Raw genomic sequence first — 23,686 nt, forward strand, 5'->3', positions numbered from 1 at the left:
GACGCTCTATCCATTGCACCACCACCTGGTCAGGCTTAAGATTTTATTTATTTCACACGGGGGTGGGTGGGTTGAATGAGAAATATCAACTCATAATTGCTTCACTTTAGTTGTTCATTGATTGCTTGTTGTATGTGCCTTGACCCAGCAAGCTTAGAGTTTCAAACCTGTGACCTCAGCATTCCAGGTCAAGGCTCCATCCACTGTGCCATCACAGGCCAGGTGCTTTTTGCATTATTTTTAAATGACAAAAATCTCACAGTGTAAATAAAAAATGTATAATATGAAGATACATATAAGGTAGGGTGGCAAATATACTTGATGGAAAAAATGAAATGACAGTGTTTTTAAGAAACTCATCTTAGATCAGGAAGATAATTTAACTCTATTGTGTGCATTTAAAAAATCCATTGTAGCCCTGGCCGGTTGGCTCAGCGGTAGAGCGTCGGCCTGGCGTGTGGGGGACCTGGGTTCGATTCCGGCCAGGGCACATAGGAGAAGCGCCCATTTGCTTCTCCACCCCCCCCCTCCTTCCTCTCTGTCTCTCTCTTCCCCTCCTGCAGCCAAGGCTCCATTGGAGCAAAGATGGCCCGGGCGCTGGGGATGGCTCCTTGGCCTCTGCCCCAGGCACTAGAGTGGCTCTGGTCTCGGCAAAGCGAAGCCCCAGAGGGGCAGAGCATCGCCCCCTGGTGGGCAGAGCGTCACCCCTGGTGGGTGTGCCAGGTGGATCCCGGTTGGGCGCATGCGGGAGTCTGTCTGACTGTCTCTCCCCGTTTCCAGCTTCAGAAAAAAAAAAAATCCATTGTACTGCAGAAAAAAAAATTTTTTGGTAGAAAAATAATAAGCATAAAGTAAAAAATCTATAATCTCATCTCTCAGTGATCAACATAGGACATATAAACACAAACATGGAGGAGCCTACATTACTCTCCTCCAGAGTGATCTCACCACCCTACTATTTTCTAATCTACCTTTTCTACTTAAATATATCCTGAATATCTTTTCAATTGATTTACCTCAGTGTCTTTAATTTTGTAAAATTTTTATTTATAGTTTTTAGAGAGAGAGGAAGGAAGGGAGAGACACACAGAGAGAAACACTGATTTGTTCTTCCACTTCTTTTTATTTTATTTTTTTTGTGACAGAGAGAGTGACAGAGAGAGGGACAGACAGGGACAGACAGACAGGAAGGGAGAGAGAGAGAGATGAGAAGCATTATTTCTTTGTTGCAGCACCTTCATTGTTCATTGATTGCTTTCTCATATGTGCCTTGACTGGGGGGCTACAGCAGAGTGGTTGACACCTTGCTCAAGCTGGTGACCTTGGAGTTTTGAACCTGGGTCCTCTGTATCCCAGTCCGACGCTCTATCTACTGCGGCACTGCCTGGTCAGGCCTTCCACTTATTTGCGCACTCATTGGTTGGTTCTTGTATATGTCCTGACTGGGAATCGAACCCACAACCTTGGCATAGCAGAACAGTGTTCTAATCCAATGTTTTCAACTGTAGGTCCACAAACCAGTCTGTAAGAAATTTCTTGACGATTTACAAAAGTGTCAACCACCCTTATGTTGTATGAAGATTACAGACCCAATGATCTTGGTTGAATTTGCTTTTTGCTCAGGGTGATTTCTGCCTTAGCGGTCCCCAAATAATTATCCTATTTTCACCGGATCCCAGATGTAAAAAGGTTGAAAAGTACTGCTCTAACCAACTGAGCTACCTGGCCAGAACTGTACCTTCATTTTTAACAGGTGCATAATTTTCCACCTTATAAACACACCATCAATTTTTCTAGTTTTTAAAATCTAAGACAAGCTTTCTGACATTTTAAATGTAAAGTTAAATAACTCCATAAATAAAAATCAGTTCAGCAATGGGCTTTTTTTTGTGTGTGTGTGTGTGTGTGACAGAGACAGAGACAGAGAGAGGTACAGACAGGAAAGGAGAGAGATAAGAAGCATCAATTTTTCATTGCAGCACCTTAGTTGTTCATTGATTGCTTTCTCATATGTGCCTTGACCAAGTGGCTACAGCAGGCTGCTTGACCCCTTGCTCAAGCCAGTGACCTTGGGCTCAAGCTGGTGAGCCCTGCTCAAACCAGATGAGCCTACACTTAAGCTGGCAATCTCGGGGTATCGAACCTGGGTCCAATGCTCTATCCACTGCCCCACTGCCTGGTCAGGAGCAATGGGCCTTTTAAGCATATATGGAATACTTTTTAATTAAAACAAAATTCTATAATGTGACAGAAACTTCATAGCGTCCCTAGATTTGCAATTTTTATGAAGTAGAATTCACCTCCAACTTTGTCTGGAACAATAGTGACTGCTTTTGGATAATACACTTGTTTTAAGAGAGAGGAAAGGTCATTTCAAGTTTGTTTAAGACTGCCATCTAGTGCCTCTTTTCTTCCTGTTGGATTTTGGAGGCTTTTTGTGAGCAAGTCAGTTTAGGTACGTGCTACATTTAACTTTCTAAACTGGTTAACTCAGAGTTTAGGTAGCAGTAACCTTTTTCTGCTGTATGTCATTCTTACAGTACCAGCTGTGCCAATTAAGGAAACTGACTGTATTGTTCAGCAGTCTTAGAGAAAAAGCGAGACACAGACCTGAAGAAAAGAAAAAAGCTGTCATCCTTTGCTGACCTATGCAATTAAACATGACCCTCAAAACAAGACAAATTAACTCCTTTGTTCTGATGTAATCCCTGGAACAGATGGAGCGATAATGGAACCATATCACTACACCAAGGTTCATGTTTAAGATGAGCACCATGGCACTGGACATTCTGCCCTGGGTGATACAGCTGAAAGATCAGGTCATCAGTCGAATAGCACAGACTTTGAAATCAGCGCCCTGCAGAGGACACCTGCTGTAGACGCGTTGGCCACTGTGTAACTCAAGGCATTCCTTCATGAATCAATGTGGAATCAATCTCCCAGCTTGCTGTTGGGTGGCACTGAGCTAATGGACAAGTACACCAGCAAAAAAAAAATGAGCCTTATGAGCTCATTAGCCAATTCAAACTGGAACAGTTCCAAGACACCTGGGTGGTTATGTCCACCTACCTGAATTACCCTGGAAGTTTCAACTGGATACTGTTTTCTTCCATGAGTCATAAATTATTTGAGTTTTACTATGCGCTGTTAAACAATTGTCATATTCCACGCTTAAGTGGCTGCCTTCCAAATAAGGTATGACGTGATTTTGTGATAAAAATCACTGGAGACCTAAAGTATGAAAGAAGCTGTACTGGTTTGAGATAAAATTCCATCTGGTAGCTCAACTGATCAAGACATTTATTTGATTTCAACAGTTCCCACAATCATGATGAGGCAATTCCAAATGGCATTCATACTTTTCTTTCTAGAAAACACTTCCTCTATTCGTAAGAAAAATAAAAGTTTAAAAAAGTTCTTTTGTATTAATTTCTGTGGATTTCCAAATTCAAATGTGTGTTTGAACAAGCAAAAAAAAATCCATATTTAGTAAGTTCTTAAAAATTATTATATAAGCTTTAATGCATATAGTTAAAGAAGAAAATATTTAGCTTCATTTTAAAGCAACTATTTTGTATATTTGGGAGATTATTTTCACAAACATTTACATATTAATGTCAACAGTGATTCAGTTTAATATGCAATACTTGGTGTGAATTTAACCTTACCCCCAAAGGTTCTTAGCAAATACAAACCTTTAATTTCCTAGGCTTTATCATGCAAATCCCCTCAAATTGCCTGTTAAATTCCACCTTCATCAGATCACCGAAAAATGCAGAGTAAAAGGTAGCCTATTTGAACTGTGAAAAGGAGGTAAACATAATAAGTGGGTACTTTTGTGCATGTGTTAATATTTTAAAAGAAAAAATACAAATATGCTGGGCTTTTCCATACTATAGATTCATATGAGTTTCAGAATCATAAAAATACCAGTAAAAGCAATTTTATGAAGAGAGATCCTAAGAATAAAATTACAGGCTATTTCTTGCTCCATGAGAATTTAGAAAGACACTAATAGAAAAAAGAAAATGTCCCTGTAGCTTATATTATATAGTTCATTCACTAAGAGCAAAATCCCTGAAACCAGCTGAGGGAGGATGAAGTTATCCAGCACAAATCCAGCCTGTATCTAAACCCAGCAGTGAGAAGCAGACTCCAGGTCCCAGCCCTGTGGGTAGAAACAGCCAGGTCCTGGGACGGAAGCTTGTACTTGTTTTCATGGTGCAAGAGTATGAACAGGACTCAGCTGACTGACTGACGTTCGGATCTAATGGTGACAGCCTCCTGAGCACCAGAGAGCTCCTTTGGTAATTGAGGCCAACTACCTTCCCTCCCCATTTCAGATGTGCCTGTAGGAATACATCCCCAGCCCAGCCCCAGGACATGGTCAAGTCCTCGAGGATGGAGATCAGTGGTCCTATCTTTGGATTTCCCCTTTCTTTTCCTTCCTTCCATGCACTATACCCCCTTTCTTGTGATATACAGAAATGTGTTTACATTATGTTTCTTCAGTAAGTCTTACTGAATGAATAAATGAAATAAATTTTAAGTGTAAATACAATAGTTTGGTTAGATTTCACATTACAATTAACCTTCAAAGACATATAAGCATTTTCAAATTTAAAAAATTATTATTGCCCTGGCTGGTTGGCTCAGTGGTAGAGCGCTGGCCTAGCGTGTGGATGTTCCAGATTCGATTTCTGGTCAGGACACACAGGAGAAGTGACCATCTGCTTCTCCACCTCCCCCCCCCCCCCCCAACCTTCCTCTCCTGCAAACATGGCTTGATTGGTTTGAGGGTGTTGGCCCTAGGGAGCTGAGGATGGCTCCATGGAGCCTCCACCTCAGATACTAAAAATAGCTTGGTTGTGAGCATGGCCCCAGATGGGGGTTGCCAGGTGGATCCTAGTTGGGGTGCATGTAGGAGTCTATCTCCCCTTCTCTCACTTGGAAATGAAAAAAAAATTGTTATCTAAATCCCAGATGATCTATGCTTTGAAATATTTAAAAATAGAAACATTGTTTATGAGCTTTTTTTTCCATTCTGTTTAAAAAAGTTTAAAAAATGTTTAAAAAACAGTGTGGTGCAAAAGTAGATTTATTAGTTGTTGGTATGCAAAATACATTAATCTTGTATTATTACTTATTAATTATATTATTTTCCATACAAAGAACTTTAAACCTTTCTCTCACCCTGTATATCACTAATATTTATTTTTCTGATTTTAAAAGAACACACTTATAGCACAAATTTTGGAAAAATTGAAAAAGGGACAAAGAATAAAATCATACCCATTCCTAATGTAGCCATGATGAACTAAAGCACTACTAACATTTAGCAGATAGAAAAACACACAAAGTTAGCAGGGCATCAAACTCAAAGCGCCTGAGTTTCCATAGATCCAGAGTAGGGTCTTCAGTTTCTTGTATATTTAAAAAAATACTTTTTACCAGTTGATCCAGGAAGTCCCTTGAGTATTGGAGCATTGGTTTATCCTAAACAAACTTAATGGCTTCTGATTGCTAATCAGACTGTACTTAGTTACACTAAAAACTATAATGGCCGAACAAGTAATGCTCCATGGACGAGTTGGTTTGAGAAATGAGAGTACTAGCCAAGGACTGCTTTTAAAATACTGGAGCAAAATAACCCATTAATTTAATGGGTGTTGTCATCAAGCCAAGGCCACTAAAACATGTACATGCCAACTAGACCAAAGAGTGAGAAGAAGCACGTGTGAGCCATCTTTTCCCCTGGGTTGCTTAGACCACACACTAAGCCCCTATTCATTTATTTCTTTATGTACTTATATATGGACTCTATCTGGCCAACCTGTAACTCTGATTATGCCATCAGTTCTTCTCACTCATTGATTCTTATAAATAGGTGACGTGAAAACATTGCTCCCAAAGATCAGGAGACTAAAATATCTTACCCTAAGAAATAAGAAAGACAAAGAAAGATAATAATTCTTTAAAATTTTACATGCAGCAATAGATGCATGATCATGGAGAGTCTCTAACCTAGCTGAGGCGGATGCTACTTTGTATTATTAGTTCTCTCTCAGCATCTGTACAAATTTCTTCTACCTATGGTTTTCAAACTGTGTTCAAAGAACCAGGATCCTGTGTGTCTGGGGAGGAGACAAGGGTTGCCAGGGAGATATAGGATGCCCAGCTAAATCTAAATTTTAGATAGACTTTCAATTTTTTTAGGGCCCTGTAATATTTAGAACACAATTATGTTAAAAACTATTGTTTACCCGAAATTCAAAGTTTGCATCTTGTGTGGTTTTTTATTTCGATTAACATAACAGAACAAACCCTAATAATGAAACCCCTTTTCTGCCAAACAGAGCAACCCCACTTCCATGAGGGGGTTCCAGAAAATGTTGTGTTTGAGAAAAGGGTTTAGTATCCAAAAAAAAAGTTTGAAAACTATTTTGCTAGAAGAATCTGAGCAACACTGAATTCTACTGTCTATGGACTTCCCATTAGTAAAGCAGAGTGCATCTGGTTGTTGTGAAAATTAATTAAAGCTTGTAAAACCCTTTCAAATTGGCGCGTTCAGCCACATATGCTGCTAAATATTTATCACACTCCAGACTGCCTGAAAACATACTGACTGCTCAGTGAACAATTAGAAGAAATTCCAAAAGATGTTAAATCACAATTTTAATATCGCCACATATCGAAACACAGGGGAACCTTCCAGCTCAAGAATTGAGTATATCTTTGAAAACAAACATACATAATTTGTTTTTAAAAGTAGGGTATTTTAAATCATATTGTTATAGCTTTTTTTTCTTCCCAAACTGAATCAGCTTTTAAAACAAGGAGTTCAAGAAGTAACAATCAGGAAATGAAGAAAATAGTACAACCCTATTGTCTGCCATTTATGCTTGGTAAGGGCTTTTTATTTTAAGCTTTAAAAAAAAGTCTTCATGAAAACAAAACCAAGATACCAACACAATAAAACATACATGGAAGCCACTTGGTGACATTCCCATTTCTTTTTCCCCATTAGCTTTCATGCAAAAAAACTCTTACAGTACTAAAGCAAATGTCATGAAAGTATAACACTCATTATATATAATGTTGTCTAAACACTTGAGGCTGCAAGTGAAACCTGGCAGTGAAACTGAAGAGTAAATAAATTTAGATTGTACCAACATAACAATGAAAAGACACAAGTGGAAATACTTGGTAGGCTGGCCAGGTAGAGGCAGCATTTAAGAAGGAGAATAGAAAACACTTATTCAGAAGTGTCAAGTCATCCACATAAAAAAGACAGTTAAAGTTGTCAAAATTCATAACTACATTCTGACTGAAACTGAAGTTTTATACAGGTTGCAATAAATCCATGACCAAGAGCACAATTAATCTTAGAGCCAAATATAAAGTCTTGCAATTCACTGAGCATCATGCTTGTCTCATGTTTCCTGCCTTTTCCCACACTGTTCTTTCTGTCTAGACTGGATTGTTCTTCAATTTAATGTCTTGGCCAAATCCTATTTAGTCACCAATACCCAGCTCAGTCATCTCCCTCTCTTGGAAACCTTCCTCAGCAACCTACATGTTGTGACACTACCATATTTAGTATATTTCTCAATTTCTCCTCTCCCACAATACTTTGCAAGTGAGTGCTTAAATGCCTTCCTTCCTACAAAAATGGTGAGCTTTTTCAAGACAGGTACCTTTTGTATATATTTAATGTTTGCATTCCCAGAGCCTATCACAGTGCCTGGCACAGCACAGGGGCTCCATGAAGGCGTGCTGAAATGAAAATGATGTCCCCAAACTGAAGTAAAACTAACAAAATTTAACATGAAATGGTTAACACATATTTATTTGTACGTGCAATTTCTCCTTACTTCTCAGAGAAAAAAGGGCAGAGAATATGCAAAAGAGCCGCCATCACTTTGAAGTGAATAAATGGTCAGGAAAAGCAGAAGATGAAAGGTTCTGTATATCCACTTGAGCTACACCAACAGAAACACTGTGAACCGTTCCTTAAACATCCCTGCAAAAGTGTGCCAGCTGTAAGCTGGAGGGCTGGCCTCCAGAGCGGGGGTATGCATGGCTGGATTCCGAGTCCATCCACCCTCTAACAGTCGCTGAGAAGGCCCACAAAGGTGTCATTAAGAAATGGAATGTCTTCTTGCAGTACTTTCACACACTCATTACCATCTGATAGCGTTTGATCTTTGAGTCATGGCTGAAGTGACCCAGATTCAAACTGGTGATTATTAATGTCACATTTATACAGTCCTTCCTATTGGAACAGCACTTCATAGTCACTTACAAACCTGCCGGGGGATGCACCAGGGCTCATTGTTATGCTCATATAATATGAATAAGTCAAAAACTTCATCTTCTTGGACATAATACAGACGCTATAATGCTTTTTGGTGGGCTGTTTGTGACTCCAGGCTCAGTCTAATTAGAATGTGAATAAGATCCAAGGTCCTGAGAATCTGCTAAAAGGTTGGTAATTTAATTAATCACAGTGCTGCAAAAATGGAACACCCAGGCCAGTAAGTATGGTGACATATACCAACATGTAGTATTTAAGATTAATAGAGAAAGAGTTTCACCGTTTATTGCATATTTACGCCAGCTTTTATTTGGAGAGTAGGGGAGATAAGACTATTACTATGATTTTAAAAAATATTAGGAATGTAACTAAAATGAATGTTATTTTTCTTTTCCAGCAAACTCTCTCTAAAGCTTCCCAAATTAATTCCAATTTGGTCAATGAACACACACATTTTATTTTATTTCAAGTTTTTAAAAAAAATTTTTATTTTTATTTATTTATTCATTTTAGAGAAGAGAGACAGATATATATATATATATAGAGAGAGAGAGAGAGAGAGAAGGGGGGAGGAGCAGAAAGCATCAACTCCCATATGTGCCTTGACGGGGCAAGCCCAGGGTTTTGAACCAGCGACCTCAGCATTCCAGGTCGAGGATCGATCCACTGCGCCACCACAGGTCAGGCTAAAAATTTTTTATTTTTTAAAGACTTTATTAATTCATTTTAGAGAGAGAGCAAGTAGAAGCAGGAAGCACCAAGTCCTGTATGTGCCTTGCCCTGGCAAGCCCAGGGTTTCGAACCAGTGACCTCAGCGCTCCAGGTCAATGTTTTACCCACCGTGCCACCACAGGCCAGGCCATGAACACACACACTTTAAATAAAGTTACAATCACTACTGACTGACTATATGAGCAAGTGAACATACTACTTTGAGTTCTACTTTTCAAATTTTCCACATTTCCTATGTATAAACACGGTATGCACATTTGTAATTTTTAGTCTGAACATAAGTATACCATTGTTGTAAATACATCAGATCAATAATTTACTCTTAATATTTGTGTATTTTTTTTAGCTCCTCCTGTTAAACTATAATGTAACCTATTATGTCAGACTTTTGGTAAGAGAAGTGTGTATTCTCAAGTCTTTAAAACACAGCAACTGTTGAATTTTGAATTGACCACACTGAATCATGAATAAAGGGGCCATTTTTTAAAGTTGTAACTGGATAATAATTTTGAATAGATCATTAAATAATTCTAGTCAGACACTTAGTAATAATTAATAATAAAAAATAGTATCAGCTCCAATGTATTATATATCTCCTTGAAGTTAAGAGTCTCCAAATCTAGGATTTTAGAATTAAGAAATTGTGAGCCTGAAAATTCACCAAGTCTCTAACTTTATAATTGAAAAAACTGAGGCACAGAGCAGGTAACAAGTCCAAAAACTTAAGTGACTTATTCAAGATCACATGCAGGTTGGTAGTAGGAAAGGCTTTCTAACAGCATTTCATTTAGAACAAACATACACAGCAACATTTACAAAACAATAAAATATCAATATATAATATTATATCAGTTATGAGTGCTTGTTTTCCCTTTTTTTTTTTTTTTTTTTTTTTTTTTTTTGCTTTCTGAAAACTGAAGAGTAAATGTTAATTTACTTAGAAATGACCAAACCAAAGCTCCTTAGGAAGCTGTGACTTGAACTCAGGTCAGCTGCTTCATCAGTAAATTGGGGATGACTTTGGAGAGACCTCCACACAATAAATATGCAGAGGCAAATGAGATGAATCTGAAAGTGCTTCGTGTACTTCAGAGGCGTTAGTATTATTTTTAGTAAAGATCCCCCAAGTAATACATGATAATTTCTGGCCAACAAGTTGGCTCAGCTCCTTAACTGAAAAGCCAACTCTGCCAATTGAATCCTGGAAACAGACACTAAAATGGTCATTTCAAGCAACTAGGCTTCCTATCAAGTTGGTTGAAAATCACTCTTAGAGGATTGGCTTTTCACCTCTGGAATTTAAGTCAGAATTGCATAAGTAAAAGACTCAACTCTTTTTTTTTCTTTTTTTAATGTTTATTGTATTGATTTTAGAGAGAGGAAGAGAGAGAGGGAGAGAGAGACAGACAGGAACATCGATCTGCTCCTGTATGTGCCTGACTGGGAATTGAACAGGTAATCTCTGCATTTCGGGACAATATTCTAACCAACTGAACTATCTGGCCAGGGCTCAACTCTATTAACATCACAAGATACTGCCTCTTTTTAAAAAAGGTTACCAAGTAGTGTGGGTGCATTAGGCAGAGGGAAGAACATAGCTTCCTTGTTGCAAATACTTAATCTCACTTCTATTAATATGGCATCTGTTTGCTATATGATTAGATTTCATTGACCACTTTGTGGTGGAGAGAAGAAAGAAAGGTATTTATTTGATCAGTCTCTTTCCTCATATTCTAGCATGTTTTTCTGGCTTTATTCAGATGTGGGGATAGCTCAGAAACTTTAGGTGCAAAAAAAAAAAAAATCCTACAACCCAACCTCCTTCCCCTACCCCCACCCCCCACCGCTATTCTGGAAATTTTCTATAAAGAAAAAACAGAATACTGGTTTCTATTTGCCTTTATTTCATATATAACATTAAAATGGTCCACAAGTGCTTATTCTGCAAAATGAGGGTAGCCATTTGCTAACTTGATAGTCCTACCATGAGAATGAGAATGTAAGCTTAAAACTCTCTAACTTGCTTGGCACTGTAGAGTAGTAGATTGGAGCGGAGCTGCTCCAATTAGAAGCATAGCTAGCTTCCTATGTGTCTTGCAGTAATTCATTCGGCAGATATTTATTAAGCACCTACTATATGTCAGGCATATTTTAAGACTAGGGGTAAAGCAGTAGACAAAATGGCATAAAGACTTCTTCCTGGAACAGACAGCTATGTAAGTAAATGCATGTCAGATAATAAGTGCAGCGGAGAAGCAGGTTAAAGGGTTTTAGGAGTGCTGGGTGGTATCTGAGGAAAGGGAAGGGTGCTTTAAAAAGTTTTTTAAAGAGAGAGAGGGAGGGAGGGGAAGGGAAAAAGATGAGAAGCATCAACTCATAGCCTTGACCAGGGGCCTTCAGCCAAGCCAATGATCGACCCCTTGCTCAAGCCAGCAATCTTGGGCTCAAGCCAGCAACCATAGAATCATGTTGATCTTGTGCTCAAGCCGGAGACCCCACACTCAAGCTAGTGAGCCCACGCTCAAGCCAGAATCTCAGGATTTAGGACTTGGGACCAACACTTTGTCCACTGCGCCACCACTGGCCAGGCAAAGGTGCTACTTTGTACAGGGCAATTAGGAAGGCCCACCTGATGTCAGATGACTTGGGGAGGAAAGGATGGAGTGAGGGGTAAACCCACCTGTGTCCTTTGGTACTAGCTTGAAGTCTAGCACAAACAAGGAGATTAGCTGTCAATTTCAGGGAAGTGAGAGGGACAAATAATAAAGCTGTATACAATACTTGAACCAGCTCTCAATTTATCTCCAATGATCCTTAAACCCTGTATATACAAGTTAATCTTTTTTCCTGACTAAAATTCCTCACAGTATCTCTTCACATAACTAAGAGAGAGTTTTCCAGTTACATTGTGCAAACAACCCAAGTAGATAATTCAGGTAGAGATTTCCACTCCAAGGCCCTGATTATTTGATTTGGCAATGGTCATACAAGATGAAAAAAAAATGCTGAAGCTCACTGCCTTTGCTACTGGCCATACCTCCCCAGTGAAGAAACCACAAAGGAAACTGCACAATCCTCCAGACTTTAGTGATGGGTTTTTAAAGTTCTTCATTTAATGAAGAACAAAACAAAACACTCCCCATCCCCAAATGGTATATAGAACAACAAAAACAATTCAAGTAACTAGGCAAGTATCATATTTCTCCTTTCCTTTGTACAACAGAGGACACAAAACACTTGTAAGTACAGAAAATACAGTTTTTTCTAGGATTATTATTTATTATTATATTATTTACCAAACAACTGTGCATCTACTTTTGCCCCATACTGTAAAGAGCTTTTTAAAAACTTTTGTCTTTATAATTCGAAATGTAAAAATAAGACTTAAAATTGTAATAAAATTGTAAATTTGTCGATAAGTTTTGAAACCTTTATGATGATATGGTTGAAACCCTTTCTTAAGTGGACACACATTAAGATAATAACAGAAAATTGGACATTATTCATTGAACAAATGCAGGAGCCTAAAAGGTAAGGAAACACAAGAAAAATATTTTCAACAGTGTGTTAATTGTACTTTCAAGTAACATGCTTAATATGCTTAGTATTATTTTTTTCCCTCAAATTCCAGCTATCAGCTCTCTTTTCAGGTGAAATACCTCCAATTTTTTTTTCTTTTTTTTTTCTGAAGCTGGAAACAGGGAGAGACAGACAGACTCCCACATGCGCCCGACCGGGATCCACCTGGCACGCCCACCAGGGGGCGACGCTCTGCCCACCAGGGGGCGATGCTCTGCCCCTCCGGGGCGTCGCTCTGTTGCGACCAGAGCCACTCTAGCGCCTGGGGCAGAGGTCAAGGAGCCATCCCCAGCGTCCGGGCCATTCCTGCTCCAATGGAGCCTTGGCTGCAGGAGGGGAAGAGAGAGACAGAGAGGAAGGAGAGGGAGACGGGTGGAGAAGCAAATGGGCGCTTCTCCTGTGTGCCCTGGCCGGGAATCGAACCCGGGACCTCTGCACGCCAGGCCGACGCTCTACCACTGAGCCAACCGGCCAGGGCCCCTCCAATTTTTTTAAAGTGAGAGGAGGAGAGATAGAGAGACAGACTCCCACATGTACCCTGACTGGATCTACCCAGCAACCCCTGTCTGTCTGGGGCTGATGCTCAAATCAACTGAGCTATCCTCAGTGCCTGAGGCCAACGCTTGGACCAACCAAGCTATCCTCAGCAACAGGGGCCAATGATCCAACCAACAGAGCCACTGGCTGTGAGATGGGAAAAGAGAGAGAAGGAGGAGAGGGAGGGGAAGAGAAGCAGATGGCTGCTTCCCATGTTTGCCCTGACTGGGGATTCAACCTGGGGTGTCTGCATGCTGGGCCAATGCTCTATCTACTGAGCAAAACTGCCAGGGCCAATGTACCTCCAAATTTAAAATCTGAAAAAAAATGCAATCAATACACTATAGAATACTCCAAAAGTCTGGAAGCATAAGAAAAATAATATACTTATAATGTTTTCCAGATGAACAATGATATCCATTGGTTTCAACTTAGGGGCCCTTTACCAGAAAGGTATTTGGAGATTGACAAAAAATCATATTAAGTATGTTATTTAAAAACATAACTAATTTTACATTTTCAAAAAAGTTTCCTGACTTCTGGGGCTCTCTGTAGATGTTAAGTATCTACTACATGCCAGGCAATCGGTATGCAATGGTGAACAAACATGGTTCCTTCTTCACATTAGTTACCATCCACTCACAGGAGCAGAACAAAGATCTTCCAGGAGCTGGGTTAAAAGAATATCTATAATATTTTGACAGCACATTAGGAATGCCGTCGCTGTTAAGAATAAATGAATAAACAAAAAATAAGAAAAGAAAGGTAGGAAGAAAGGGAGAAAGAAAGAAAGGAAGGGAGGGAAGAAAGGAGGGAAAAAAGAGGAGGGAAGGAAGAAAGAAAATAAGGAAGGAAGGAAAGAAGGAAGGAAGGAAGGAAGGAAAAAAAGGAAAGGAGAGGAGAGGGGAGGGGAGGGGAGGGGAGGGGAGGAAAGGAGATGGTGTAGGCCAGTGTTCAGCCTAGTAGGATTAAAAATATAACATTTAGGCCTGACCTGTGGTGGCGCAGTGGATCAAGCATTGACCTGAAATGCTGAGGTTGTTGGTTCAAAACCCTGGGCTTGCCCAGTCAAGGCACATATGGGAGTTGATGCTTCCTGCTCCACCCCCTTCTCTCTCTCTCTCTTCTCTAAAATGAATAAATAAAAATAATTTATAAAAAACAAAACATAACAGCCCTGGCTGGTTGGTTGGCTCAGTGGTAGGGCATTGGCCCAGCATGTGGAAGTCCTGGGTTTGATTCCTGGTCAGGGCACACAGGAGAAGCACCCATCTGCTTCTCCACTCCTCCCCCTCTCCTTCCTCTCTGTCTCTCTCTTCCCCTCCCGCAGCCAAGGCTCCATTGGAGCAAAAGTTGGCCCTGGGTGCTGAGGATGGCTCCTCGGCCTCTGCCTCCGGTGCTAGAGTTGCTCCTGCCACAAAGGAGCAACGCCCCAGATGGGCAGAACATCACCTCCTGGTGGGCATGCCTGGTGGATCCTGGTCAGGTGCATGCGGGAGTCTGACTGCCTCCCCACTTCTAACTTGGGAAAAATACAAAACAAACAAAAAAACAAAAAAAACATAACATTTAAAACTGGAAGGCAATGTTAGAGATCATCTATCAGTGGTGCTATAGTGTAACAAATTACCTGTGGAGTTTTTTTTGTTTTTATTTTTTAAAGATTCTATTTATTGATTTTACAGAGAGGAGAAAAAGAGGAGGCCGGGGAGGAGTGGGAGGCATCAACTTATAGTTGCTTTTTGTATTTGCCTTGACCAGGCAAGTCCGGGGTTTTGAACCAGTGATGTCAGTGTTCCAAGTCCACGCTTTATCCACTGCGCCACCACAGGTCAGGCCTGAGGAGCTTTTTCAAGTTAAATTTTCAAGATTCTACCTCAAATCTACTGCCTTAAAAATCTCTGTATTTACATTTTGAAAAAGCTTTCTATGCCCTGGCTGGATGGCTTGGTTAGTTGGAGCACTGTCTGATGCGCAAAGGTTGCAGGTTCGATCCCCAGTGCGGGCACATACAGGAACAGATTGGTGTTTCTGTCTGCTTCTCTCTAAAATCAATCGATAATATTTTTAAAAGCTTTCACAAAGGTGTTTACAATTCAAACCTTTGGTTAATATGCACTGATCTAGCCTAATTCCTTCACTTTATACATGAAGAAACTCAGGCCCAGAGAAGCTGAGAGGCTGACCCCAAATCACAAAGCTGTTGTACTACACTCCAAGTTTTCTGACTTTTCAGAAAAAGACTATAGAAAAACTGGGGTTTTTTTCTGTACTATTATACCACATCACTACTGTTTATTCTTGAATCTCTGCTCAAAGAAGAAACAGTATAAATAGACAAGTATTTGGCTGAAATTTACTGAACCAAAATGAAAAAGCCAGTGTCTACAGGCAACACCAACATCTACATAACAAAAAGGACCTATCATGCCGCACAGTAACCTGTTTGCTTCCTGCTTAATCAGCCAAATCCAACTAGTTTAAAATATTTCCACACAAATATCATGATCCCCATCACTGTCTCATTTCAGCATTGCAATGAATAATAATTTTGGTTTCTGTGGGTAAGAAGGGGAGAAGAGTGTGATTTTTTTTTTCTGGTTTATTCCTTAAAATTCAGAAGGTAAAACAAAACAAAACAAAACATTTCCAATACCTCAATATGCAGAAAGCCTGGTCTGCTTTTAATACGTTTGGCAGTCTTTGAGGACATGTTCTTGGCCATTAGCCTGCCAAGCTATTTAAGCTTATAGAAGGCCCACAAAGGGAACATATATGATTAAGTTAGTTAAACACAAACATCTTTGTATAGTTTATTCCCTCCTTCCACATTCACAAAAACATAAAAGACTAAAGCATTACAGAACTAGGTGAGGGGGCAAGTTATTTATCACTCCAGCTCCTTTCTCAGGGTTTATGTAAATAAGAACTAAGGCAACTCAATGAAATTATTCACATGATCCTTGCAATGAACAAAGCTAAGCATCAGAAAGCAGTTCAAAATTCCTCTGGAGCATATGTATTTCCTTACAAGAAACATCTGTGATTCTCTAATGCACTTCAGACCTAACTTTATCTCTTGCTAAAAAATTATGTAATATGCATATACTTCAAGCACTGAACATACTTATTAATTACATAGTCACTGAAGAATTTAAAATACCATTTCTTTTTGAGACACATTATAACAAGTATCTCAACACTCGAGCACTAAGCGGCTTCTTACATAAAACCTAACCCTGCCCTAAATTGTTTGGAAGACACAGTTTTAGAGCAGAACGAATGCCACACTATCCAGCCCTTTTTCAGATCCTAATTAAGGACCTCAGATTATTCAAGTATGTAAATAACAGTTGAAAATATCAATTACAGTTAACGAGTTATGAGTTTCTTCAGAAGATTATCATATTATTTGCTGATAGATGAGTGAAAAAAGAAGTATACATGACTGGTAAAATTACAACAGTTTAAATCCGTTTACTATTATTAGACTGAAAGAGTAGCGTGTGTGCGCATATGTGTATCCAGAAGACAGCATTTTAATGAGGGCAGAGGAGCTGGCCAACATAGAAAAGGGTTTTAACAGACATTCTATTTCAACCGTAGTTACTGAGGGTTTTGTCACTATAGCAATGGGCCTGTGTGGGGTGGGCGCCTGGCAGGCTGGGGTGCTCAGCTGGTAAAGCAACATAAACCTCATTTTACCTTGAGCTGAGCAAATTTCCTCTAAGACGGTTTGCTTAATTGAAAGACAGTTTCCAAGGATAAAGGAAATGTCTAAGCAGAGGTTGGTAGGCACCGCTTCACAGTACACTGCTATACTAAGGCCAACCTCACACCTTCTCCTAGATTTGATCAAAGGCCTCCACTATGGCTCATTAGTGGTAGTTCTTTGGATCTAGGCAGTAACCTAACCTCCAGGATCTCAATGATCCCTGCAGCCCGGGTTAATTTCAGCTGTCTCTACAGGGGCTACATGAAACATGGCATTTACAAATTTGGATTATACAGCACTATTTATTACACAGTGGAGGAGTTCCAAAAATGCCAGAAGAGATGTTGGCATTTATGCAAGTCAACTACTGTGCAACCCAAAGAAGCACTATATTCTATAGGATGTTTTTGCCAGGATTGAAAGAGCCTATGTGAAAACACCTTAATTAGGACCATCTTAGCACCTCGCTATTGGATAGCCTCTAGCTCTAGGTGTTAGGTTTCAAATGGGCCAACAAACCATTCTGGAAACAGAACCTCCCCAGTTCTGTAACCAATCTCTTCACTCCAAGTCCTGAGAGTGTATATTTTCTTATTTTCAGACTTAATAAGTCAAGTATATCTGGTAGCTATTAAAAGATTTCAACCAGTACCATTGTAAAAGGTTTCAGTGTTCAGAGATTTCAAGCCCATGGAGGGGGCAAATCCTAGAGGGTGTGGTTCCCCCCACCTCCCATTTTAAGAATATTCCTATTGACCTCTCTCTACCCTTTTAATGTGTTTTTAACACACGTTCAAGGGCTCCCATAAAGAAAAATAGAGGAATGTGAAGGAAAGACCGTGTACCAAATAATCTCCAGTGACCTAAAAAGGTAATTGTCATGACGGATTCCTAAAAAAGGCAGGGTAAAACTTGAAAACATTAGCTACTTATAATATGCTCTCAGATAACCTTTCCTCCTTTTCTTCTTTGGGGAAATCCAAACTGCTGTACAATGTTTCTTTCAAATTTCCTCTGTTGAACAGTCCAGTTACGCGGGCTCAGAGCAAAGGGCCATCCTAGAAAACCAGGGCCAATATTGTATCACATTAAGTGGTGGCTACTTTATATCACACTTTTTTTTTTTTAAGGTAACAAAAATGGGGGTTGGGGGTATGTGAAGGTGGTTATAAAAAACTTCACAGGAAACCAAATAGCCTTTATTTAAATTAAAAGCAATCACAGCCCGATCCTTGGAACACACTTGGAAATGCTTTTTGGCATGCAGCTGCTACATGCCGCCAATATTGTGTGTAATTGGAAACATTTCAAACAGAATTGTTACCGAAGTCAAAGACCATAATTGCGAGCTGTGGGATCTGAGCTTCAGATAAAAGAAGGGCAGCTGAGTGAGAGCACGCTGCCCGGAGGAGTCTCCTTACGAGTCTGCATCTGACTGCAATATTTCACTGTATTATTGACAAACCTTTCTTTCCAGAGACCCAGAGAGAAAAGAGGGAAACAGAGAGGCATACACGAGGCAAAAGCTGGTGGGTGCTATACATCTGCAATTAAGAAACAACTCTTAGAAAGGAGTTCAGACGCGAGTTCAGCACTAGAACAACTGAAATAACACAACTCGTTTTTCCCCCTTCTGAAGTGTAATAATCCACTAGAAATGAAAAGCAGCTCTCCCAAGAGTTTACCCCAAATGGACCAGTAAGAAAAATGTAACTTCAGTTTAATTGGTCAGTGGTTTTTTAGGATCACTTAGGACCAAACGTATGGATGGGAAGTGCAGGGTGGGGTGGGGGTTAAGTAAAGGTAAATGACAGCTGCTTGCTAGTTTGCAGGTCTAAGTTTTCAAATGTTTACATTAGCTTCTGCCTTGCTGACATTTTTTATTTTTATTTTAAATTTAAAATCTCTCTCTATAGGGAAATGATCCTGAAAGGGTCTAATCAGTTCAGGCTGGGCAATCATCCTTGTTCATATAGAGAGGTCCCTTCAAAAGTGACCAAAATGCACTTAGAGTTTAGTCTGAACATGTGCTCACAACACAGACACAGGAGGAATTATCACATTCGCGTGGAGGGGTTTGATCCCCCCTAGCAAATGGAAATAGTGCCAGCGGACCACTGGCTCAGGAACAGTTCTTGGAAAAATCGTGTCATTCTGGCACACTGGAAAGTGATCTGATTATTCTGTCGTATCTCTGAGCCAGAAGTGTCATGACATCAGCGTGCTCCAACGTGTAAAGCATGTCTCTTCCCACCATCTCTCCTTCAGCAGGAAGGGGGGTGGGGAGAACGAAGGTGGAGGGGGATCCCATGCAAAGTCAGCCCAGGCCTTTTCCACTGCTCCAAAATGTTGCTTCACCAGCACACATGTAGTTAATGTCCTTGACTTCAGTTCAGCACAGCCATAAACAAGAAGATACGAATACTGGTTATGGGGGAGCAGAGATGTTACACTTAACGTGTGTCTAGCAATGAGATGTCCAGAGGCGGGGGCTGCGGCAATGTCCTTGATGCCGCCTCAGTCCCTGGCACTCTGTTTTGGAGCGCTGGTTCCACATGCTGCCTGAGGTTTCGAGGAACTGCACCAGTGCCCGACTTGGCACCTGGATCATTGTACTTTCCTCTCCCAACGTGTTTGCTCATACCAACCTTCTAAAGATACTAGTATGAAACGGGAATGTTTTCTTCTGTGGCCACAGAAAAAGCAGTAATGGTCCCTTAAAACACCAACTAACCAAGCAACCAACCAAGAAATATACCACATTCACTCTTTATTGTGAAATAATCACACCTGTATTTAAGCAAATTGAATATTCTCACAGTAAGAGAAGTTCAACAAGTGACATTATATTACATAAAATAAAAGGGAAATAAGAGACAGCTATTTCTCTAGGATGAAGGCCTCTAGCCTGGTCAAGTGACATCTTTAATATTTCTATTTCCAATAAGAATTCCTTTGATTTTAAAAAATTACTTTCCTTCTCTAAAAGGAAAATTTTAATCTTTATAAATGACTTTAATCAGGAAATTAACTGCAATAACTAGAATGCTGGAAATGGTCATCTTTCCTGAAAATAGCTTCCCATAGTACTGGACAACTCAAACTACAGGTATGGACCACTAAAAGAGTCAATTACTGGAAAATAATTTTTCCAAATTCTTGTTCCATTTCATAAGTATTATGAACAGTAACTCATAATACTCAACTCTGTGTTTTATTAAGTCATTATAAAATATTTTAGAGTAATTACCTTACAATGTTACTTTTTAAAACTTAGATTTAAGTTCACTTTTTAAACTTCTTAATTAAAAAACTTTAAAATTTAACCTTTTTTCTTTTGTCTTTTCAGTTATTAGGAGAGGATATTATGAATAACCAGATTTTTACCCACATCTGACTCTTAATAGTTTAGCTATTAACCTTATAAGGATTTTTTTCTCCCTAGTTGATATTAGATTTTATTTGGGTGACCTCCTTTATTATAGAAACAAATGGTGGTTCCATGGACCTTGATTATAAAACATGATAAGCTTTGAAAGTTTCATTGGTTTTGCTGGCAGAACTGATTAAATCTGTCACTTTAGTAAAATATATTGTTTTTCTTTTAAAAACCTATGAACCAACAGGCTCACAGAGTAAATCACCAATTAGTACCAAATTAAGGATGGAAAACCATTCGTTCAATATGGCTACCTACATGTACCATCCAGTTTTCCCCAACCCCCTTTCCCTCCCTATCTCCTTCCTTTTTCCTTCCTTTCTTCCTTCCTTCCTTCCTTCCTTCCTTCCTTCCTTCCTTCCTTCCTTCCTTCCTTCCTTCCTCCCTCCCTCCCTTCCTTCCTTCCTTCCTTTCTTCCTTCTTCCCTCCCTCCCTCCCTCCTTCCCTCCCTCCCTTCCTTCCTCCTTCCCTCCCTCCCTCCCTTCCTCCCTCCCTCCCTCCCTCCCTCCCTCCCTCTCTCCCTTCCTCCCTCCCTCCCTCTCTTCCTTCCTTCCTCCCTCCCTCCCTTCCTCCCTCCTTCCCTCCCTTCCTCCCTCCTTCCCTCCCTTCCTCCCTTCTTCCATGGGTTTATTCACAAGAATGAGTCACTATTGGTAGCCATGATGTATTAAGCAGAGATTTTTCAAGTTCATCAGCATATGTGCTAACTCTTAACTGTGGATAATGTCCATTTTTTCTAGCACCTTTTAATATGTAGAGCCCATGCATTGTTAACCTTTAAATCCTTTGTATAAACATTTCTGGAAGAACTTGTAAAATAACTCCGTCTGTGTTTCCTGACTCACCCGTTGATGGCATTTAGAAACCCTCTGGTACCAGCAGGTGCTGTGTTTTGCTTTCTTTAGGCTCCAGCTGGGCTACAATGACAGATTTCTGTCCCAAGCCAAGCCCAGCCACCTAGGCTAGGACCACATTGGAGGCAAACTGAACCGGGCTCCACCAGACAGCAAGATAAATGGCTGCTGTTTAAGTTTGAAATCCCCTGGTGGGAGTAAATATTGTTCCAGAGAAAAAGGCTTGACAAATATTGCATCATCTTTCCAGAGCTGTCTTGATTAAAGCAGAATCTTTGGATTAAGTTGGTGCTTAATTCAAAATGTATCTATCTTGCTGTCATGGATTTTTTTTTTCCTTCCTAGAGTCCGAAAACAGACAAAGTGTTGGGGATGGTCAAACAAGGCTGCCTTCTCCCAAGAGGCTAGAGTCCACTCTTGATAATATAAGGCGGCTGAACATTGACACTTCACTGAGGATAATGGAGACAGCAAAGGCTTAGTGGGAAAGGGCCAGTTGTCACCTAAGTGACAGGCAACAGCTGAGCTCACACATCTGGACGCGGATCAGGGCAAACATTCAGCAACCCTCAGCCGTCTACACCTTGGGCCTGTCTGAAGAGACAGATGGAAGTTCCTTTCATTCCGAAAGTACATTAAGAAATATCTGATGGTGAACCCCATCAATTATATAACATCAACTTGCAGACACAGCCTTTTGAGGTACTGATTAAAATGAAGAGGTAGGCAAAACTGTCCGGGGTGCAGACACAATTTCACTAAATATAATTTGTCCTTTATAAAGTTCATCCTAAAAGCTACATAGACATGCATGTCTTTTTTTTCCTTTTTTATAGCATCTGAACTCCTCCAGAGGCAATATGTTCTTTTCTTTATGCAGGTTCCCTTGGCGTGCTCTTCACGTTGGTTATGGCTGCAGTTCTGCCTCCCGTCCGCTTTTTAAAATCAGCAAGCAAACGTGTTTGGCTTGTGGTTCTGAATCCTCCTTAGGCAAGCTGGAACTCAGTGCGGTGCCAGTCGACCTCCCCCCATCCCCAACTCGTTTTTTTGGCCTCCCGAAGACAATCTGTGGACAATTTTCCCAAAGTCCCAAAATAACGCGGCACTGCCAATACTCACTGGCGATGCCGTTTGTTTTTCTTAGAGGGCAATGAAAATTTAACAGCTTTCTGCTGCATCCTGAGTCCCAGTCCTGCTAATCATTAACATGCCCAGTTTCTTTAACTTTTTCTGCCTAAAGGAAGGAAGACGCTCCCATTCTTTCCCATATACGCGCTACATTCAGAAAACACCACCGCCCGGGCGGGAGGGGGGCCGGGGAGCTGATACTCCCTTGCCAAAAAGCAATCGACCCTCTCCCCAGAGCCTTAGGAGAGAATCGGCACCCTCCCTCCCGACGCCAGTAGGTGACAGGCGATCCTAAGCGGCGGACACAGGCCAGCGCACCCTCGCCTCCCTGCGCCAGCATCGCCCCAACTCGGGGGCCACTGAACGGGTTTCCACGCAGGAGAGAATCGAGGGAAGAGTCGACTGCGCTGCAGCAAGCAGGAGCCATGCGGGCAGCCTCTCTGCAGCCCAACATCTGCTTTCCCTGTCGACCCAGCCAGACAAACCGACTCTGACCTTCTCCCTTATTTTCTGCTACAGCGACCCAGTCTGGGTGTCACAGACAGTCCGCAGTGACACCGAAGGTGTCCGGCCCTTCCCCTGCGGGGCTCGCTCCCCGCCGCCCTGCCCGCAGCCCCTCTGCAGAACCCACCCGGAGCCAGGCTGCCACTCACCCCCGCGCGAACGCCTGAGAACTCGGCCGGACGGTCCTTGGCGCGGCTCCGGGACTGCGGAGCTGCGGTCCGCGGCGTCAGGGCTGGGCGACGGCGGGCAGCACGCGAACCATCCAGAACCCGAAAGTCACCGTGCCGGCCGCGGCGCGCCTCCAGGAAGTCCGCTCTGGCGGCGCTGGGCTGGCACGTCCCGGGGCGCGCTGTCGGGCGACGGCGGCCGCGGGAGGGACGCGGCGCGAGCAGCCGGCTGGCAGCGGAGTGCTCTCCGACTCCGAGCCCCGCGCCGCCGCGCCGCCGCGCACCCCGCCCTCGGCCGCCCGGCTGGGCGGGAGCGAAAACGCGGAGCGCGGACGCCTCCGCGGGATCCAGGCCGCTTGGCGCTCCCACGCGCGACCCGACTCAGCCCCCAAGGCAAGGTCTGTGCCCCTCTCCGGAAGGCGAGGCCGGCAGGCGAGCGTGAAGCCAGCGGGGCGGGATTGGCTCCGCGCGCGCCCGGCCGGCTGAGCTGGGGGCGCGTTATCCGCTTGAAGTTCACCAGGCGCTGCCCAGGTTCTCAAGTACAGTCCCTACGTCTCCTCCGCCCCGCCCCCGATTTTATGCCCCCCGCCCCTACCCCGCAGCCTTTTTTAAACTAACAATCCTGATGGATTGTTGTAAGACTTGAAGGGGAAAAAAGACAAAGCCAATTTCCTTAGATCAAACGCTTTGGTTTCTTTTCCTTTGGTTTGTGTG

At 41.6% G+C, this 23,686-nt stretch overlaps 1 protein-coding gene across 1 annotated transcript in view; it reads right to left on the reverse strand.

Moving 5' to 3' along the window:
- The window catches only part of PRICKLE1 (prickle planar cell polarity protein 1), a 214,417-nt gene extending 191,082 nt beyond the window's left edge, over positions 1–23,335 (reverse strand). The window contains exon 1 of the mRNA XM_066368976.1: positions 22,955–23,335. The gene's annotated coding sequence lies outside the window, so the exon portion shown is untranslated. The remainder of the gene's footprint in view (positions 1–22,954) is intronic.
- Positions 23,336–23,686: the final 351 nt, after the last annotated feature.

The sequence above is a fragment of the Saccopteryx leptura genome, chromosome 2 (assembly GCF_036850995.1).
Source record: "Saccopteryx leptura isolate mSacLep1 chromosome 2, mSacLep1_pri_phased_curated, whole genome shotgun sequence".
NCBI lineage: Eukaryota > Metazoa > Chordata > Mammalia > Chiroptera > Emballonuridae > Saccopteryx > Saccopteryx leptura.